The following is a 23,630-nucleotide window of genomic DNA, read 5'->3' as shown; positions in this document are numbered from 1 at the left end:
TGGTATAATAATCTTTTGAGCGGTAAAATATCTCTTTCCATTAAATGTATTTTGGTTAGATAGTGTTGTGCGCGGCACAGTACATTCTATTGAAAATAAACTATTTTCTTTGTAATGGTAAGTGTTGTGCGCAGCACAGAACATTTCAGTATAGAATAAACATGGAATTTATTAAAAATTTCAATAACAAGAAAACAAGCAAATTCCATAATTAAAAATAATTCCAAGTATAAATAATAGCCTGTTACATGTATATGTCTGACCAAATGCTTTGGAGTGATGAAGAGAAGCTGTAATAACACCCTTTAGTTATATTACAGACATACATGTACTTTTTCTGTTATAACATAGGTGAACTATCTGACTATGCATGATGGGAAAACTATGAACTGTTATATCTTTCTATAGTTGAGTATACACAAAGACAATAGTAATATCAATAGAACTTGTATACATTTAAACAAAACTAATGATGTATATTGTTCCTTTGAAACATGTAACATACATATGTTATCACAGTTCTTTGATTTTTTAGTCCACAATAACAAATGTATGTTATTTTTCTGTAATAACTCTATAAAGTTATATCCTTGACTGACTGAACCATAAAAATGAGGTCAACGTTGGGTGACAGCTGCCAGTTGGACATGTATATCTTATAATAATTCCATATATACAAATAAATTGGGAATGTTTCCATGGGACACAGAAGTTGCCCCCGCTTGCATATCATATAAAGTTATAAAAGGACATAACTGAAGAACGGTAAAGGTCACTATCAAAATTTGGTTGAGGTTAACTTAAGTCGGAGAACGGAAACGAAAAATTCAGCACCTTAAAGGCTTTACCATTTGTAAAAGGGCATAACTCTAGAACGGTTTAAGTGAAGCATCAAAATTCAAACTTGATCTGTGCTTTGTGGAAATAAGCATTGTGTATAAGTTTCATAACATTTGGTTGAGGCAAATTAAAGTTAGAGAACGGATACCACCTTTGGGACAGACGGACGCACAGACAGACAAGGGCATAAATATAGTAGACATATTGCTAACAGTATTTGAGATATATGATATATATTTTATTCTCATAAAACCATGAAGTACATAGGTTACAGAGAAGTTAAAAACATGCATATGGACTTGACCCATACAAATTTAACCTTGCATGTTCACTGATCCATGAATAGAAAACTGTCTTGACGGGCACTAGGACCCTGCAAGGTAAGCACATACCAAATATAGTTATCGATATCACAAACTAGTCAAAACATTTACTAAATTTTATCATCGGTATAAAGACATCATTCGTAAATATAGCTCAACATGCAGACTTTTTATACGTTCAGGTATTTCACATCCAATTTTTTATGGAAATATTCTTTATAAAGCACAAAGGTGTCAGTATTCACCTCATAAACTTACAAAACCTTTGAATAGACTTATTAAGAAGGGATATAATTACGATACTGTTGTCAAGTCATTAAAGATTGCATATTTTGGCGTTAATATTGAGTCACTGATAAGGTCTTTGCGTCGGAACTAAACACATTTATTCTAAAAACAGTTGTTGGCATGACACGGGTTATGTTCTTCTCATATATGTTATGATGGTATGATACTAAACCCCTTACGGGAAGGATTGTGCCTGATGTTCATATGATGAAATCATAATCTTTCAGTCAGTTTAATTGAAGTCTGGAGCTGGCATGTCAGTTAACTGCTAGTAGTCTGTTGTTATTTATGTATTATTGTCATTTTGTTTATTTTCTTTGGTTACATCTTCTGACATCAGACTCGGACTTCTCTTGAACTGAATTTTAATGTGGGTATTGTTATGCTTTTACTTTTCTACACTGGTTAGAGGTATAGGGGGAGGGTTGAGATCTCACAAACATGTTTAACCCCGCCGCATTTTTGCGCCTGTCCCAAGTCAGGAGCCTCTGGCCTTTGTTAGTCTTGTATTATTTAAATTTTAGTTTCTTGTGTACAATTTGGAAATTAGTATGGCGTTCATTATCACTGAACTAGTATATATTTGTTTAGGGGCCAGCTGAAGGACGCCTCCAGGTGCGGGAATTTCTCGCTACATTGAAGACCTGTTGGTGACCTTCTGCTGTTGTGTTTTTTTATTTTGGTCGGGTTGTTGTCTCTTTGACACATTCCCCATTTCCATTCTCAATTTTATCCAATTACTCAAAATAAGAGAGAAATAAAGAATACTAATAATCTTCATTTTTTTTTTCAAGTAGTCACTGAACCATGAAAATGAGGTCAAGGACAATGGACATATGACAGACAGTCACAGAAACTTCATAACATAAGGCATCTATATCCAAAGTACGAAGTATGAAGGATCCAGGTCTTCTACCTTCTGAAATATTGGGCTTTTAAGAAGTCTGTCACGATGCTGCCGCTGCCACCACCGCTGGATCACTATCCCTATGTCGAGCTTTCTGCAACAAAAGTCATAGCCTGGACAAAAACTGATTACATGCATGTATTATTTCAGCCATCTTGGTTCGTGGGCGGGGTCACTGGACACATTTTTTAAACTAGATACCCAAATGATGATTGTGGACAAGTTTGGTTAAATTTGTCTTTGTAGTTTCAGAGGAGAAGACTTTTGTAAAAGGTTACAAAAATTTACCAAAAATTGTAAAAAATTGACTATAACATGTATAAAGGGCAATTACTCTGTAAGGGGTCAACTGACCATTTTGGTCATGTTGACTTTTTTGTAGATCTTACTTTGCTGAACATTATTGCTGTTTACAGTTTATCTCTATCTATAATAAATTTCAAGATAATAACCAAAAACGGCAAAATTTCCTTAAAACTACCAATTCAGGGGCAGTAACCCAACAACGGGTTGTCCGATTCATCTGAAAATTTCAGGGCAAATTCATCTTAACCTAATAAACAATTTTACCCCTATTTTTAGCCATGGCAGCCATCTTGGTTGGTTGGCCGGGTCACCGGACACATTTTTTAAAACTATATACCCCAATTATGATTGTGGCCAATTTTGGTGTAATTTGGCCCAGCTGCGTTTCAGAGGAGAAGATTTTTGTAAAAATTAACGATGACGGACCACAACGGACGCCAGACGCAAAGTGATGAGAAAAGCTCACTTGGTCCTTTGGGCCAGGTGAGCTAAAAAGCACTTTACAATGATCAGTAAACCTTATTCATTTCATATACCATCGTCATTGTCTTCTTTAGAATAGTTAGTGCCTCAAATATATGCCAATAAATTGAGACTAAAACTGCATGCAAGTTTTCCTTGAAAAGTGAAAAAACTGTGCATCAGACCATGCTGTCTTGAAAAAAAGTTGAATGCAAGAGTTTTTTTGCAATAAGACTTCTTGTATTATAACATCTTAGCATAGAAATGAACAAAAAGTAACAAATTTCCACTTCTCAAAAGCTTCTGTATGCATTTTTATATGTAAATATGTCATGTATGTGCTACGGCCTAAATCGACTCTAAATAATTTTCAATCTCAAATGGCCGAAGACCATTTTATACTCATGTGGTATGCTTTTTGTAACTTTTCTTTACATTTAAAGTACATTTAATATATATGGAAGAATAATTTATGGTAAAAAAACTTCAAAAAACTTGAAATTGGGTGAAAAAATTGCATGTTTATGTAAGGCTTCCCTTAATTTGAAAATCTCTAATAGATCTGATGAGTGTTAAGTTGTTTTTAATACTTAATATATTATATATATAGGAGCATTTAAAAAGCAAATTTTTTCACTTTTGCAATATTTTAATTTTTTAAGCCCAAATCTTGACAAATTATTTGATTTAAATGTCAAAATTAAACATCCAAATTTCAATATTAAAATGGCCATAGTTTCTATAATATATCTCCTATGGCCATGAAATTTGGCCAACTATCTTATAATTCTGTAAGCTTAGGTCATGCAACGTTTTATTAAAATTGGTCAAGTCCTTCTATCCTATGAGGTCTGAGGACACAGTTATCGTCCTTCGATTTTCGTTGTCCACAATATATAGTCCCTAGTGCATGTAGTGTGAACAGTGTATAACTTGCCAATTTTTTTCATACCCTTTCCTAATTTATTTCTAGATATTTTATGCATGAAATATTAAGTAAGGGGATGAAATTACATGATAAAAAAATTTGGGTGCTGAATCTTTAGGTTAAGTAGTGATTTGGTCCAGTTAAAAAAGGTCAAAAATTAGTATGTCTGAAGCTGTCAAACTGAATTTTAGACCCCCTTAACACAGAATTGTCAATATTTGGAGTTAGAGCTGGTAGAAGTTTCTATAATTTTCATATTATTTGTCCCAATAGTAGTACACTACACTGTAAAAATCTGAATATGGGCACTCACACCACATCTTCCTATATCTATCTCTGTACTACATCGCATGCAAATTATGCATTGACTTAATTTGTATGATCGAACCCCTTGATGCAAAGCTGTAATTGTATATATCATGTATATAATATGCAAACTTACGCTTTGTCTTTTTTGTAAATATGAACTCAAAATAATATAAGCATGTGATAAGAATGCTACCTTGTTTTATAGCTCCAATCTACATGATCTACGAAGTAGTGGTAAATAGTTATTTATCTCTCTATCCGTCTGTCTGTCCGTCCATTCTTCCGTAAGTATTCTTGGTTTTTGTATACTTAATCAAATACTTTAATCATGTTACATGTACTATTGTATTGCAACCTTCTTTGGATATATGATTACAAATTTATGAAAGGAAGGACTTCTGATCCATTTGTGATCATGTTCATCATGTTCATACATTTATATTTTTTTAATATGGTCTCGTACCTGTGGAAAAGGAACCAAACTTCATGAACTTATCATGCTTATGTCTAGTGCTATATATATATGTATATATCATGTATATGTCTATATGTCATTTTAATTTATTGTGTCTGTCAAATTCATGTCTTTTATCCTGAATAAATAAATATAAATAATCAGTGAATAACTGTTTTTAAATTTTCTAATCCATAAGGCCTTTTTTTTTTAATTAGTTGGTTTACGGATCCGCCGACCCGATTTTGTTTAAAAGTGAAATAAAATTAAAATTTTGATTTCGTGTTGTTTTTTATTCCGCCGACCCGATTTTTCGAGTGCTGTGAATAAAAAAATCCGAGGCGTTCCAAAACGTTTTGTCTGTGTCAATAAAGCGTTTGTAGTGAACGGCGTATTTTGAAAAGCTTCGAAATGAAGCAGACGAATTCAAAAACCCAACGAGGGAGGACCATGGAGTCTGACGGCTTCATCTACTTTCAGTTGAATATTAACTTTGACAGTCAGAGCTCAGACATAAATAAGTCTAAATCTGCTTTTGACTCATAGAGGTCTAAATTTGTAAGTTTAGGATTTATCTCCCTTTAATGCAAGACAAAATACGACTTTAATAAGTAAAATATTGTTAAGCAAGAAATAATTGACCAGAATCAAAATGTTGCAAATATCGACTCCTACAAGTCGATAAGTTATCAAAATTGGTTAACTTCAAGACCCACGCATATTTATAAAAAGTTCATGCGTCTAAATCAAATAATGACAACATTGAAAGACAATGCTTTGTCTTCTAAAGAAAAATATGAATGAGAGTCTAAAAAATCGGAGATAATGTTAGTTAACCTTACAATGCAACCACCTGGAACCACACTTAATGAGGTAAAAAATCTGTGTTTCGTAAGGATGTTCAATTAGATAATTAAATATAGATAGCTCAAGTACTTGTGAACTCTCAGACAGGTTTTTGCTGTCATAGGTGGTGTACTTTGGCCACCAAGTAAAATTAAGTATTTTCATCAACATAAATAGACCTAAACAAGTCTGTCATTTTCTGACTTAGATAAGTCTAAAATTGAAAACAAATTTTTATAATAAATACATGTTTTGACTTCTTCAAGTCAAAAACAAAACTTGACTTGTTTATGTCTGAGCTCTGACTGTTTGATGGTCAACGTACTGAGAGCACTTTTATCAAATGCAAACCTAAGCAAACAATCGGCGATGCCATATTTGACAATATGGCTGATGAAAATGTTGCCATTGTCAAGGTACAAACAGTTTCGCCACCAAATTGTTGAAAATAAAACATTGATCTCAACTTTTTATTTCTTTGCCACCATTTCCACTTTTCAGCGAACGGGATGCATGCATAATTTAGATGCTAACAAATTTCTTGTCTGTACAAAATATGTGTTTTAGTAAAACTTTGGTACATTGCTATTTCTTCATCAGCATGATAGGATCATGAACACAGTTGATTATCAAACATTTCATAAACCAAAGAAATTTGTTTATGTCAAGTATATTGTCCTCAAAAGATTTTTGGGTCAAACATGCACATATATTCATACGTGAAGACCACGTGCACCTTAAATGTGATGGTATTGTGTTCACCTGGAGAGTGAGAGATCTTGGGTTTGAACCTTGACCCGGTCAAATCAAAGACTTAAAAATTGGTATCTGCTGCTTCTTCGCCAAGCACGCTGCAATTGCAATTATTAAAGGAGTCAGAATAATGTGTTTGGGTAAGGTAACATATCTTTGGGGGAACTGTTACCTTGTGAGCTAGCACATTTAAATTCTGGCTCAGTGTGTCAGTTTAGCATTTCATTTCTCATTATCATATTCTCATCCTAATTATGCATCTGATTAGCCACTAGACATTAAACAACAATTGACCATCCATCCATCAAATGCAAAGCATATCAAGATAAGAGCTAAACTATTTCTCCTCCTCAACCCCTGTAATGTCATGAATGAACAGCATTTTTTTTTTTTTTTTCCTCCGACTCAAATTTTTCAGAACAGTTATACGTGAACAAAAAAAAAATCTAAGATTGCTATTTTATTTTTATTTTTTTTACCTCCTCCGACCCTAACCTTTGACACTAGTTGTCCGTAAACCAACTAATTAAAAAAAAAAGGCCTAAGGTCAGAAAAAACATTAATTGATGGATTATACCTCAATTGAGGTATAATCCACCATTTGACATATAGTGCGATAGACCAATTGAGGTATAATCCACCATTTGACATATATAGCATGTATAGTGCGATAGACCAATTGAGGTATAATCCACCATTTGACATATAGTGCGATAGACCAATTGAGGTATAATCCACCATTTGACATATAGTGCGATAGACCAATTGAGGTATAATCCACCATTTGACATATAGTGCGATAGACCAATTGAGGTATAATGCAGTTTTTATCATAAACAAATTTTAAAGAGATATTTGAGCATCTTTTTTCATATATATACCATCTTAAGCTTTGATGAGTTCTTATTAGCAGTCTTCACGCTTAACCACAAGTCCTACGGCATTGGCTGGTAATTGAAATTGCTTTCAGACTTGTAAAATTATTCTCTACAAGCATACAAGCCAACAGAATCCAACTAAAAAAAAAATTAAATTGAGCTTCAGGCTTGTGGACGCCTCTAAAGTTAATCGTGAAGGCTGCATTAGTGACATGCATGAAACATGTAATTGCTTCTGACTTCCTCTGCTGTGTTTTGAAAAATGTGGATTATACCTCAATTGAGGTATAATCCACCAACTGACGGATATCCACAATTGGTTTCCTTAAGTCTGCATCAGTTCTAACTTTAAAATTTGTTAGTTGAAATGGACAGGAATAGACTACAGAACAAAAATAAGATTTAATAGATGAAAACTCAGAATTTATCATTAGGAAAAGGAGGGTTACATTAGTTTTTAGGTTTCTCTAACAATTTGCAGCATGAAGAGTCAGAATCAATTACATGACTGTCATCATATACATTTTTTAAAGTGGTCACTACCATGATTATATGTCAAATGGTAGATTATCTTAACATTAATATATACATTAATAACATAGGTGTGCTATGCATGATAGGTAAACTATGAGTCATTATATCTTGGCAAAGATTAGTATACATAAAGAAAATTATAATATCAATAGAAATAGTGAAAAATTTAACAAAATAAAGGTTGTATATTTTCCCTTTGAAACATGTAACATACATATGATATTACAGTTTTTTGATATTTTAGCCCACAATAACAACATGTCTTTTATTTTTCTCTAATAACTTATTTAAGTTAGACCCTTGACTGTTCAGTTTGGGACCCTTACTTTACTGAGGATATTAACAAAATAGAAAAGGTACAAAGAAGGGCTGCTAGATATGTCACTAACCGACACAGAAACACCTCAAGCGTTAGTGACATGCTAGATCATTTGAAATGGAGAGACTTTGCTAACAGAAAAACAGATGCACGCCTGGTCATGTTCTATAAAATTACATATCATCTCATTGCAATCACAAAAACAGACAGATTAATTCAACCGCTCAGACAGTCCAGGAACATGCACACACTCTCATACCAAATTCCATCCTGCAGAACACAAATAAGACAACAATCATTTTTCCAACGCACAATTAAAATCTGGAACAGCCTTCCCCTGAGTATTGTTATGAGCGACTCTATAGAGTCGTTCAAAGTAGCCGTCTCAAACTACACCTACAGCCCATAAATTCATCATGTGTAAGGCCTAAAAAAAAAAATTTGTATTTCCGGTCACCCGACCGACCGTCCTTCAGACCCCCGACTCAAAAGTTTTTAAAGCTGATGTGGGAAAAAAATAAATTTATACCTACCGACCGTTTTTTCAGAAAGAAAATAAAAAAATCTAAGTCCCTCGATCTTTTTATCGCCCCAAAAGAAAACAATTAACGTCTGTAATCCACATACAACATACTGAATGTTGATTTATTTTAATAAAAATTATTTGTCTAGTGTCATGTGTTATTTTATTTTGTTAATTTTAATAAAGATTATAAACACATTTTGTTTTCTAGTTACTTTCCTTTACCTGGGATACGAAAATAAACTGTTCTAAAAATAGATTTGTTTCTATGACATAATATGTACACTGTACATTGCTATGCTTTGATTAAAATAAGCTTTTAACAATACTTCACAGTTTATAATTATTTTAACAGTAGATATGTAATGAATTGCCTTTGTTATGCAGTTTGACAGTGAAGTAAAACGTCGTTAGTTTCGTATATATATGCAAACCAGTAATGGGGCCCTGTTCAGGTTATTTGCTGGACACAAGTGTTGAAAGTGAGAAAATATAATAATTAAGTGTAAATACTCTTTTCATAAAATATCCAAAAATAAATGATTCATTTATAAAAATCTTTAACCATATATAAATGCCCTTCAATATCTAACATTAATACAGATCACACCAAGTCCAATTTCTAGAGTTCACATTGGTCATGTCATGATCAATAATGAGTAGGAGTTATTGTTTTTTAAAGTTAACCCCAAATGTTACAAATCTGACAATCCAAAATTTTTGGTCCTGAAATAGGGGAATTGGGTTTAAAAAGCTTATTTCAAAGGGGAAGAGCTGTCCAATTTTTTTTAGGTTTGGACTTAGTTTTTATTTCAGGGGTATTTTAAAAGGGGGTAAACTACTATACAAGTTATCATATAATATATAAAATACAAAAGAAAATGAATGAATATTGCTGATAAAAACTCACACAATAATCTAGAAAATTGTCAAATGGTCTTAAGCAATGAACAAAGTGCCCATGCCTTTAAACAAAACCGAGACAGCAATGAAGCATAATATTAAAAAAAATAAAAAAAATCCCTACCTACCGTCCCTTAAAAATTTCAAGGGGGTGATCGGAAACACAACATTATTTTTTTTAGGCCTAAATAGTTTTATCTTAATATTTTAAAAATAATAAATTAAAAATATGCACTACCACTATGTAAAAAATGTTTGTTTTGTTTATTATCACAAATTTGTATATTTCACTGTATATATGTCTTCACAAAGCAATGCACAGTACAAGTGACCTAAAATTCAACGTGTTGAAGGGGGTCATAATTTCCATAGTAGAAGAGAAGTATACCTGAATTGAGTTACAATCCACCAATTAATGGCAAGTACTGACCTGTTTATATTGTATGCACAATTTTGATTCTAAATGCATATATAAAAGTCTAAATGAAAGGTTCACGACAAGCTTTTGTAAAAAAAAAATACTTGTCTTCTTCTTGTCTCCGTATGAGCCTCTTTTAAATAGGAGCACCACCATAGTTATGGCGTATAAAGGAGGACATTTGGAGCCTGTATCGGTACAGATTAATGTGAGCATTTGCCTACCCAATCCCCCAGCCAGGCCGTGACGGGTCTTATTACCAGAAAGTTAACCTTCCCAAAACATAAATACAATGCAATCAAATAAAACATACGAACTCACACACTCACCTGATTCGCTCAGTCCTCAAAGTATATTTTTTTATGTATCAAATATCCTTTTTTAATATCTGTGTGTTTTGAATGGGAGAGGGTCACCCCGGATGCCCCACAAAAGCCTTGGCAAAATACCTCTAAGGTTATAACGAGGAATCGGTTAGGACAAAATCTATCAAAACCGACACTATTAAATGCCCTAAAGTGACAAACATCAGCGCCGCCTGGTGGCTAAAAACTCTTCAACAGTTCAAATGCAACGCACCAAGTTTTACTGTCTTTTAACTTTCAAATTTGGTTTCATAAATACTTTAACCTTGAAGAAAATAAAAATACTCAGTTAAATGTTCAATTGAAAATTTCTTCTCAGTCATCATTTAGAAAGTTTCGTCCAAATGCAAAGAAGAGATATGGAAACCCGGAAATGTGTCCATCGACCTTTTGCTGTGTTCAAAATGTAAATAATATTTTTAAAATGAGATAAAATGAGTAGAGCCTATGTAATTTCTTTACGTTAGTCAAATTTAACAGAAATATTTAAAACTTACCCTTTAAAGTCATTGAAATGACGTCTTCTTGGTTAAAAAGAATTGTTTGTAGAACAGGAAGCTTTGTCAAAACCAAAACGAGACACTGAATGACGGGATTGGGACAAGTCGGACCAGGAAAACTCGGACCAGTTTTAAAGAAACTCGGATTAGATTGAAAGATCTGACCAGTTTGAAAAACTGATTGGGCCCATTTAAGGTCGATTCTAAACAATTTCAAAGACACCTCGGAACAATGTGAAACACTAATTGGGCCCATTTAAGAACGCTTCTCAGTGGTTGATTCTAAGGGAAAAAAGGGGGCGTAGAGGATGCAAGACGCGGCCTCCCGTTTGATCGCCAAATAAATAATAAATAATTTTTCACGGTATATATAGATTTTTAGTATAAAAACGTCCGAACATTTTTTTTATTTAATTGTCTTAAAAACTGGTCCGAGTTGTCTTAAAATGATTTTGACCAACTTTCGTTGTTTAATCATGAATGCCAGTGTCTATAAAAAAAATGGTCAAATGGAGCAAATTGATTCACATAAATTTGCCAATGAATAAATTGACTGAATGCTACTATTACCCCAACAGGAGGATCTTTTCCTTTGTCACCTCAGTGAGGGTCTGGAATTGGGGGGAGGGGTGTCGTATCTACAAACTGATTCACCTCAGTGAGGGTCTGGAATTGGGGAGGGGTGTCGTGCCTACAAACTGATTCACCTCATATCTATCTGTTTGATACTGGTTAATGAAATCATTACAGTGTGCACTGGCTGGTCATTATCGCGTATGATACGATTTTGACACGCCTACCAAGGATTTGTATAGTGACTATAGACTATACAAATCATGGCCTTTCGCCTACATAGCTAATAAATATTCATGACTTAAGCCTGAGATGAGAACAGCACGTGAAGCCATAAACTGAAAGTTGTAGATTTGTAGCGTAAATGTATAGATGTAGTTTATAGAATAGAAAATTAGATCAGATACATGTATATAGTTATTAATTATTATGAAGCCAAGCGAATAAAACACGGATCTATCACACATGCATGTAATTCAGTACAAAGAGTCACATTTTCCTTCGTCAACTTTGTGACACATGTAGTTCAGTTCAGAAAGTCAATTGGCAAGGTTTTTTTGTAGAATAGTATATTTGTTTTTTACAAGTTCAACGTGTATGCGAACACATGAATGCAGTCATGTTCACTCTTCTTGTTGGGAGACGAGTGCCTCAGCCCTGTGTGGTAAATGCAGAAATTTTCACTTCCGCATGATACGTCAAATCCTCTGTTTGCTAAGAAATTATGATCAATTATCTCCCGGTTAAGGCTTCGATAATTTTCAGTTATTTTCTTGTTACTTGATCTGAACACAATCTTATATCTATATATAAAAACAAGTTGCTTTCTTTAAAAAAAGAAAAGCAATACATGAACCTAAGACCGCTGACTGCCGGGTCACCAAAAGATTGTTGCTGAATTTGTGTTTGCTTTTGAATTGAAATAATTGACTGTGAATATAAGAAGCCAGTTGAAAGTATATATTTACAGCTTCTATTTGAATAGTTATTTTAAAGCTCGACTATTTTATTTATTACTTGGGAATGTACATAATTTTTCCGATTATAACCCTTTGGCAAATCTTAATTTCTACTAACCGGATGACTTATGCAAATTGCACAAACCTACTCTATTTGCTTTATAATGTGGAATTATGGATGCATTTATTTTACGGAGTGTCTATTCGTAGTTTAAAATATCTATTCGTCCGGCCATCCTTCTGCGGATGCGCAAATCTTCAATATCAACAAAAGTGTCATGTGACGCGGAAAGTGTCCCGGATGAGGTGTCGGATAACAAACGCGCGTATAAAATGGACGTTTTGGGACTCGGAGATCGTGATTTATAATTAAAGATGTTATAAAGAAAACAAGAAAGAATGTGATTGCTTTAAACAAATTTCTATTTCAGAACAAAAGAGTATACATGTTAACTGTGAGGAATAAGCCTGAAATTAAAGTGAAATTGATGATTTACCCCCATTTCATATGGAGGCAAAACGCATTCGGAAAAAATACTATATCAAATTTGCTTGGATGCATTATTTTTAAGTTATACTACAACGGAGATCTATGAACATGCACTGCGGATATGCCTGGATTGGGATTTCAATATGACACCAGGGTTGGGGTATTCCCCCTTTTTTCTGTTGTATCTAATATACATTTTTTTTCTAAAAAAAATCTATCGAATACACAATCCTACTTTTGGGGAAAGAGTACACGTGTCTACCCTTTTCTCTAATTTCCTATGAATTAAAAATCGCCGAACAATTTAAATAAAGAATTGTGCATATATCATTTGAGGACCTTACTTTAACCAAACTTCACAGAAACAATAAATTCAGGATCTTTTCGAATCACAGATATCTAATGAAGCCAATAATCATTAATAGGCCCGACTATTTACCTTACATGAAATTCATAGGCAGAACAACAAAAGAGAGAATCATGTTTGCTCCCATCCCCAAATTCCTTTAGAATAAAACAAATCTGAATCAAATGTATAGTTTATATTTTTATAATAAAACGAAGTTAGACAATATATTTTACAACTACTCATGCTCTATTTATCTCCTTCAAAACACGATGTTATATCTTCATCATTATATTTTTGGCCTGACAAATAGCGAAAAAACGTTAAAATGCTATATGTCCGGCTTGCCAGATGAATAGACATTTTTGACTATTTGTCCGGCTAGCCGGACGAATAGCCCCTGCCTTTATTTTTAACTATCATATCTTTATATTTTGTTTCCTACATGAATGCCTTTATATTCTCAACTCGTATTTGAAGCTGTCTTTACTCATGGTAGATGTTGTATGCGGTGAAACCTGTGGCATGCAATTGATTGGGACCTCTTATGAAGAAACTTATTTTAGTCCAATAAAACATCGCAAATTTTAAGGATTGCTGATTTTACTGAAATCAATTCCAACATTTTACAGGGAAACTTAGTTTTGCCGAAGAATTTCTTAATTCAGAAGTTTATGAATACCTGTACACACTTTCAAAAATAACCACTTTATATAAAAAGGTATGTAGATATAAATAGATACCAGAATTGAAATGATGTACGCCAGACACGAGATCAGTAGATTAAAAAAAAACATCATCAGTGACGCTCGAATGAAAACGTTAAAAGGCTAAATACATTACAAAGTTAAGGAATCTTCTAAGTATTCCTTGGGTAGACAATCCTTAGCTTTTCGAAAAGGTCAAAGTTTATAATAGGACAGTGACTCAAAAAAGAAACAAAAGAGAAACAAATCGAGGTCAGAATACCGTTAGAAATGATGACCGTGCTTGAAAGTCAAATGTGAAGCTCTTTCTGCCGTGTCCTGAATTTAGATAACAAAAACGAAAATAAGCTTTCACAAGTGAATTTAATAGTATTGCATGCAAGTAGTATCTTAGCGCACGAAATAGTTAATAGAAAGCATCTCACTGATACTCAGGAAAAGAATACGCATTTGCATCATCCCATATCTTAAGCTAATGGTAGCAATACACAGTTAGGAAAAAAAACTTAAAATTGACACTCATAATTTTTAAACACCCTCTTTCCCCTCCTGAAGAACAAAGAAGGCTTTATATGTGTGTTATGCATGTATATACTTGTAGAAAGAAAATCTTCCATAGATTTGATTTCTAATGGTCATAAGGGTGAAATATAATCCCTTTTTGGTGTAACCATGGCAACAATCTGCATTTCTTAGATACAAAATATAGCATAAAAGGGGGGTGAACATGTCACAAAAGTGTCTAAAATTTGGTCTGAAGGAAAATTTCAATGAATTACAGTGACACCTTTCCTGAATCCATAGGTTTATATCTATCAAGCGGTCCAAAAAAAAATCATATGCCTTCCTGCTCGTTTTTCCATAAAATTGAATAGACCACTTTCGAGTTCATCCGTCACCGGAAAAAACTCGTCAATTATACGCGCCTTTATCATCGTCATTTGTGCGTTTAGGGACGTCGTCACTTCCTTCCAATGTTGAGCGAGTGGTTGGAAAACTATAATTCTATATTGTACGAATTATTCGGCAAATTGAATTCTCAAAATTGACAATCAACACTGCTGTCATTAGGGAAATGTCAGTAAGTACCTACAGAGCAACCATTATTTCTAGTTTATCCTGCAGAAAGACGATCACTAAGACGCTTGATGAACGTAAATAGTGCAGGGATACAGGCGAGTCCCTCTATCTGGTGAATGACCTCATAAAGGCGTGTATAATTGACGAGTTTTTGCCGGTGACGGATGAACTCGAAAGTGGTCTATTGAAAAGATCGAGCGCAAAATCTTTGTTGATAAACATTACAATAATTTATGGACCTATGAACGGTACGGATAGGAAAATACGGACTGTCAATCATAGAAATGGCCTATAAAACATGTTTAAATCAATCTTAATGTTCATATAAACCCACTAAGAAGGCTATATTATTCTTCAAATTTTGTTTTGAAATAATATGTGTACCATTATGAACAATTACAAGTTATATGATTTATGTTTACGACATCCGATTCCAACAATAGATGAACTATTGCAAGATATGAAGTCAGAACTCTAGTAAAGTGTTTAGTAAGCTTGATGTTACTTGGGCCTATCACCAAATTGAGTTAAAACCAGAGTCTAGGGAAATAACTACTTTTGTAACTCATAAAGGGTTGTTTAGGTATAAGCGCCTTATGTTTGGTATTAGTTGTGCCCCTGAATTATATCAAAATATCATGCAACAAGTCCTTCAGGGTTGTGAGGGTGTTCATAACATTATGGATGATATTATTGTACATGCTAGTAACCAGGTTGAACATGATAAATGTCTTGAAAATGTTGTTAGGATACTGCGAGACAAAGGTATTACTTTAAACAATGATAAGTGTGAATTTAATATGTCCAAAATAGTGTTCATGGGTCATGTTTTGTCTGGTCGGGGTTTGGGCCAGCAGATGTCAAAGTCAAAGCTGTCGTTGAAGCACGTGAGCCAAGAACTTCAGCAGAAGTTCGTAGTTTCTTAGGTCTTGTTAATTATAGTGCTAGATTTATTTCTGACTTAGCTACTATTTCAGCTCCGCTGCGTGCACTTACTCGTAAAGATGCAACGTGCACATGGGGTAAAGATGAACAAAGGTCGTTCGATGAGCTAAAACGTCTTCTTGCCAATGCTGAAACTTTAGGTTATTAGGACAAGTCGGCACTGACTAAGGTAATCGCAGATGCTAGTCCAGTTGGACTTGGAGCCGTGCTCATACAAGAACAAAACGGTGAGATGCGCATTATTTCTTACGCGAGTAGGAGTTTAAGCGATACGGAACGCAGATATTCGCAGACCGAAAAGGAGGCTCTAGCCTTGGTATGGGCGTGTGAAAGGTTTCATGTTTATATCTATGGAAGCCAGTTCGAGCTCTTAACGGATCATAAACCGCTTGAGTGTATTTACTCTACAAAGTCGAAAGTATGTGCTCGAATTGAGCGCTGGGTTCTCCGTATGCAACCATATACATATACTGTACGGTATATTCCCGGACCGAAAAATATAGCCGACTCGCTATCACGTTTGATCAAAGAAGGAATAACACGTGACAATCGGGAAAATGTAACGGAGAAATACGTTAAATTTGTAGCTCAAGAATCAACACCGGTTGCGATGACAACACGAGAAATCGACAGAGCTTCGGAGAATGATCCTGAATTAAAGGCTGTCCGAGAATGTCTTCTTCACAGTCAGTGGCACCGTATCGAGTTAAAAGAATATCTACCGATTCGACGTGAACTATGCGCTATTGGTCAATTAGTACTTCGGGGTACTCGTATCGTGATACCTATTAGTTTACGGGAACAGGTACTTCAGCTTGCCCATGAAGGTCACCCTGGCATTGTTGTCATGAAAACGCGTTTACGAAGTAAGGTCTGGTGGCCAGGGATAGACAAAAGTATTGAGAAGTTTTGTCGAAGCTGTTACGGTTGTCAATTGGTTAGTCAACCTAGTAAACCCGAACCGTTAAAGCGTACATAGTTGCCCTCTGCCCCATGGCAACACTTAACTGCTGATCTATTAGGACCGTTACCGAGCAATCATTATATGTTTGTATTAGTTGATTATTACAGCTGCTATTTTGAAGTCTCTGTTACTAAGAATATTTCATCGGAAAATATTACGTCGTTGATTTCAAAATTTTGCTTGACTCATGGGTTGCCGTTATCAATTCACACCGATAATGGACCCCAGTTTGTGAGTCAACATTTTTAGAACTTTATGTCCGAACATGGTATAGTCCATCATAGAACAACTCCGTTATGGCCACAGGCTAACGGCGAAGTAGAGCGCCAAAAACGTTCGATAATGAAGCGTGTCAAAATTGCGCAAGCCGAAGGTCGCGACTGGAAATTAGAATTGAATAAATTTCTAATTATGTACCGTAGTACTGCTCATTCTACAACAGGAGTAAGTCCGTCCGAATTACTTTTTGGTCGAAAAATCAGAACAAAGTTACATGAGTTGATTGATTATAATATTAATGACTTTGAAGTACGCGACCGAGACGCCGAACAAAAGAAAAAAGGAAAATTATATGCGGATAAGCGTAGTGGTGCGTGCGAGAGTGATATTCGTGTCAACGATCAAGTTCTAGTCAGACAAGACCATGGAAATAAAATGTCTACACCTTTTGTTCCATCCCCTTTTAAAGTGGTTGAGAAAATTGGTAATAGTGTATTGGTTGAATCTGACCAGGGTGTTCAATACAGGAGAAATGTGACACATTTGAAGAAATTTTTTGAGAGAGAATAATGATTTATCTTGCTCACAATCTGATGCAAACAAAAATGTAGTTAATACAGAGTCTGAAATTATTTCAAGTCACAAAGATGATTATGAGAATTTAAATGAATCTTGCAATTTTGATGAAAATAAATGTTTAAGTTCTAGTCAAGATGAAAGTTGTAGTATGAAAGATAGACCAGTCAGAGTGAAAAGGTTACCGTCAAAGTTTGTTTTGAAATAATATGTGTACCATTATGAACAATTAAGTTATATGATTTATGTTATAAAGGTATTTTTAACAAATGTTTTTGTTGTTGTTGACATATTATTGACAATGTTGTTTATTTGTTTGAATTTTTATGTTTAAACAAAATTGAAATAGGGTAGTTCAATTTTTATTTGTAAAACAAAAATGTCAAGATGTTTTCAAATCTAAAAAAAGAAGGAAGAGGTGTAGTGTTTGCTATGTATGCTTTAGTATATGAGTATAAGATAAGATAAGATAAAGATAAAGATATTTTATTTCCTAATCATAGGGCTCATAACAAGCATTTAATCACACAAAGTAAAAATAAAAAGCCTTTCTCTCCCACTTGCATACACTCACACATACAACTATCGTTCTGATTAAGGATGATTGATTTAACAGTACAACATGTAAATGAAAAAAATAGCATACATATAAAAATACCAATACAAAAGTATTTGTTTTATGAGGAGAGTCAGTTGCCTACATTGTATATATATGGAACGAAGGATAACTCTTACTGCCCAGAAAAGAACAATTTATATAATGTTACAATGAACTGGTGAAGACTAGAAATAAGTTTAATTAGTTTCAGTTAAGCAAATACTTAGTTTCTCAATGTGTAAAATGAGGATAGCAATTCACATAATTTAGAGTTAAAATGAAGGCTATCGTTTGACATAAACCAAATAAGCAGATTACTTTCAGATATTTGGGATAGATATGGGTATTTTGCAAAGAGTTCATCCAGAAAGGTTTTTCTTTCCTTATTATAAAGGGTACATTTAAATAAAAAATGTTCTTCGTCTTCAACCGAGTTCATTGAACAAAACTGGCATGTTCTCTCTGATCTTGGCAGTGTAATATTTTTTCCATGGTCATCAATTTTTCGTTCGTAACGGCCTCTCTCTATGCGGAGACAATGATTACTTATTCTAAATCTAGTTAGTATGACTCTCTTGTCTCTGTTTTTAATATTGAAGTATTCTTCAAAAGTGAAATTATGTTTAAATTTAAAGTAGTTGCTCAATTTACTGTGATCATCTTTTTTAATAAAGTCTTTTTGATGGCTCCAATATGTTAAAAAATCAGTTTTGATACATTTTCTAAGTAAAATTTTGAATTTATTTTTACTGAGTTTTTTACAAAGTGCTAAATTTAAACCAAGTTTTTCACTAAAAAACTTTATGTTTGCATACCACGATTGATTAGACACAGCATTATCAGAGGAGCTTTCAATATAAGCATCACTTAAGAGATCAGTGGGCGAGTTTTCAAGGCGGTGCCAATACATAAGCATTGGAATTACTATGTTAATATATAAAGGAAATCTTCCTAGCTCTGATATAACTCCAATATTTGAGCAATTTTTGGAGACACCAAGTACATATTTGCAAAATTTAAGATTTAATTTATCAGGTTCCTAATCTTTGAAGATTTCAAAAAGATGCATGGCTCTTCTTTTTGGAGTCAAATTTAACATACCCCATATTTCACAGCCATAGAAAGAGAGATAACTCTGTTATATGTTGAAACAATGTATGTGAACTGCTTGTCTCCCTTTGTACTGTTATATATACAATATGCTGAGTTTCCGGTTACGTAATAAATGATGTACCTTCAATGGTGTTTGTTTGTATGCCAGTATCAGGTTCAATCCGAATGTGCTAGCCACAAACAGTATAACAGGCGGACACAACTGGACACAGTGCAATTTCTATATAAAAACTGAATTCAGAACTTGTGACTGGTACAGGGGGCTTGAGGCGGACACAAGTGGACACAACGTTATTTCTATATAAAACGGCCCTAAGTGCATTTAATAAAGCAACATTTGAACTTATTATTTTCATTTTAATTTTAAATTGTATTTATTTTGTATTTATATTAAAATGTTACTCGATTTGGATTCATTCCTAAAAGACAAAATCCACTTGAATGGGTATTTCTGGTGTATTTATCACACGTGACTTTCTACAATATATATATACGGAAATGACACGACTGGGTATTGTAAAGTTACTGCGGGAAGATTAATGTCAGACGAAGAAGTTTATTTCTCATAAAACCATGTATGTACACAGGTAACAGAGAAGTTAAAAACATTCATACAAAATATAAATAAATACATAAATAGAAAAAAGTTAAATAAATAAATTTAAAAAAATATAAGAATAGAAAAAAGTTAAATAAATAAATTAAAAAAAATATAAGAATAGAAACTAGTTAGATAAATAGATGCATAAAATATGTGAATAAAAAACAAGTAAATAACCATGTTTAAAGAAATAGTTTTCGTGTTTAAATATGTTTAAATTATGGTTGAGCAGAAGGAGTGATTTTACTGATAATACATCTTATGAAATTGCAAAGCTGTCTAAGTGTTTTTGTTTTTTTGGAGTTAAATGTAACTAGGAATGCGTTGTCGTAACTAAGTATGATAATATTTATGTGGGAAAATTCGAAATATGATTACGCAGGTGATTTTATTGTTTTATATCTTCATTTTGAACCTACAAGATTTTCCTAATGTTGTCCTCCTGATATTTAACATATAGTTTGATGTATTATTTTGGAGTTTGCTTTCGTAACGACTTAAAAAATTGTTTAAGAATTTCAATTTACCTTATCGATTATTCAGTTCGAATAATTGTACGTACAACAGAGCAGTTCAAAGCTTGAATATTTTACACGATATTGGTTTACTATTGAATATTGTTAATATTAATTTTACCAACTGTGCATTATTATTGTACCATTATTAAGTGTATCATGTTTTAAATATCCTTATGTATTACCTTAAGTAGTATATACTTCTATGTTTATATTAAATAAGATTTTACAAGTACGACTAAATGAACTATACATACACACATAAACTACAAGATAAGATGAACTTATTGTAACGGTCTTATCAACATGCTGTTATTTCTATTGTACGGATTAACTTGTGTCCGTCTGTCTTTTGGTATGTACATATATGTTCGTTCTTCAAATTTGTATTTTATTTGACCTTTTAACCTTTACGATTCCAACGTCACTGATGAGACTTTTGTAGTCGAAACGGAGTATACACATTTAATCTGGTATTTAGGATGTTTTTATTTGTATTCAGATAAAATTGAGAATGGAAAAAGGGAAAATGTCAATGAGACACCAACCCGACAAAACGACAGACAACAGCCGAAAGCCACAAATGGGTCTTAAACATAGCGAGAATGTCCCACACCCGGAGGTGGTCCTCATCTTACCTCTAAAAAGAGTGTGCACTAGTTCAGTGAAAAACATATAAATAGATAACTGTTCTGTATCTGTACATATTTATTTTTTTATCCTTGTTTTGATTTTATACAGCTGTGACCTGTTATAAATGTGATTCTGTTGACCAACCTGCACATTGCTATCAAACAGCAAACTGTCAGGCAGGTGAGGTAAGTCTTAAATCTTTCCTTTTTTTTCTGATAACAACTGCTGAAACTTTTTTAACAGTATTTTACTTGATATATAAACCGGATCATAGATATAAATGTCACTAATTGCATCACACTCTGTGTTTGCTACACACAAGTTATAATCGAATGACTTTTGCGTCACATAAAGGTATTACTGTGGATTCATTATTATTCGTTGGATACCAATTTTTGTGGATTTCGTGGGAACAGTTGAACCACGAAATTAAATGTTTAACGAATGACAAATTTTCAAAAGGCTTGTATGTAGATTTCGGCAAGACCACGAAATCAAATGTCCACGAACATGTAAGATTTCTTCAATCCACGAAAATTGGTACCCACGAAAAGAAATGAATCCACAGTACTAAGCCAGTAAAATTTCCTGTTTTATTTGATTTGGTGTAGTGGGAAGCATTTTGTATTAACATGTTAGCTGAGTAACCGTCAAAGAATTTTTAAGAATGTTGCATGAGATGACTGTTAAATCAAATGTGTGGGTATAGCCGATTTTGAAGTTGGAAATTACTTTGACATTGTTTGGTCAACCGATAAAGCTTACTTTATGCTATTGTTTCAGAAAAAAGGGAGAAGGTTTGGATACATTAAAACGTTTAATCCCGCTGCAAATGTTTACACCTGTCCTAAGTCAGGAATCTGATGTACAGTAGTTGTCGTTTGTTTATGTAATAAATACGTGTTTCTCGTTTCTCGTTTTGTTTATATATATTAGACCGTTGGTTTTCCCGTTTGAATGGTTTTACACTAGTAATTTTGGGGCCCTTTATAGCTTGTTGTTCGGTGTGAGTCAAGGCTCTGTGTTGAAGGCCGTACATTAACCTATAATGGTTTACTTTTTAAATTGTTATTTTGATGGAGAGTTGTCTCATTGGCACTCACACCACATCTTCCTATATCTATTTCCTTTAAAGTTGTTCATCCTGCTGTGTTGATATCATACTTTGTTAAATGTATGCACATCAATGCTAGAAACGCTGAAGAGAATATAGTATCTTACTTTGGATTCATTATTATTCGTTTGATACCATTTTGTGGATTTCGTGTAAATTTAAATGTTCAACGAATTGCGAATAAGATGTAGACTTTGTAATACCACATAATCAAATTACTTCAAAAATGCGAGTTTTTCTCAATCCATGAAAATTGGTGCCAACGAAAATGAATCTACATGGACACTTGTCTTCTGCTGACCTCATGGTGTTTCATAAGAGTTGTGGTACATCTTTTCGTCATACACAGTATCAGTTTACACTTTTAGATAGTCGAAAACAAATGTGTTGTACATTGAATAAGAATCTGTCAATTATAGAAAGAAGATCTTTGGTAAAAACCCATGAATGTCTTAAAGATTTCAAGTGTGAGACCCCTCATTTAAGTGTCATTTATAAACATAAGATAATGGCGAATGAAATCCCAAATTCATGTATTTGGTTTTCATGTTATATTTGTTATTCTCGTGATGTTTTGTCTGATGCTTGGTCCGTTTCGGTGTTGTGTCGTTGTTCTCTTATATTTAATGCGTTTCGCTCGGTTTTGGTTTGTTAACCCGATTTTGTTTTTTGTCCATGGATTTATGAGTTCTGAACAGCGGTATACTACTGTTGCCTTTATTTACAATTTCAATTATGTTCACAGATATGTATGGTTTCACAGAATCCTAAGTTAAATGGAGACCTCTTCTTCAATCTAGGTTGTTTTTCAAAGACGGTAAGATTGACATTTATTTTACATTTTTATAAAGCAGAAATAGTTACCTGTATGAGTCACACTTTAATTTATTTGTATGTAATTATAATTTTACTTGTAGCAATTGTTTATATGTTCGTATAGCAAGTTGTGGCTTTTCGTGCATTTTTCTTGTTTCCAACTCTGTGCTCAGTATATGAGAATGGATAAAAACAAGAAAAAAACCAAAACAAAACATTAATTAAAACGAGAATCCACAATTTTAAGAAACAAAAATGAAAGAAAAGAAAGAATAAAAAAAGAGGAGCATGAAAATGAAAATTAAAACAACAATTCCTTCCCTCCCAAAACTATACAAAAATCAAGCATTTAAAAACGCAGTTTAAAAACACGACATAGAAATAATATCTATATACAGATTATATATTGAACCAATAAAGAGATGATGTATTATGATTAATATATCTTATTTAGATATGCGCTTAAACAAAAATTGCTATACAAAATGCCATCGTAAATTTCTTTGGAATGTAGACATCATGGAT

General features: G+C 33.4%; 1 long non-coding RNA gene across 1 annotated transcript; it reads left to right on the top strand.

Moving 5' to 3' along the window:
* Positions 1–20,876: 20,876 nt before the first annotated feature.
* On the top strand, positions 20,877–23,083 carry LOC134717456 (uncharacterized). The gene is made up of 3 exons (XR_010107316.1): positions 20,877–20,897; positions 21,284–21,360; positions 23,035–23,083. It is a non-coding gene; the product is annotated as an uncharacterized LOC134717456 (long non-coding RNA).
* Positions 23,084–23,630: the final 547 nt, after the last annotated feature.

This window comes from Mytilus trossulus, chromosome 5 (assembly GCF_036588685.1).
Source record: "Mytilus trossulus isolate FHL-02 chromosome 5, PNRI_Mtr1.1.1.hap1, whole genome shotgun sequence".
Taxonomy (NCBI): domain Eukaryota; kingdom Metazoa; phylum Mollusca; class Bivalvia; order Mytilida; family Mytilidae; genus Mytilus; species Mytilus trossulus.
The sequence above is the reverse complement of the archived record's forward strand: the minus strand, read 5'-3'. Positions and strand labels throughout refer to the sequence as shown.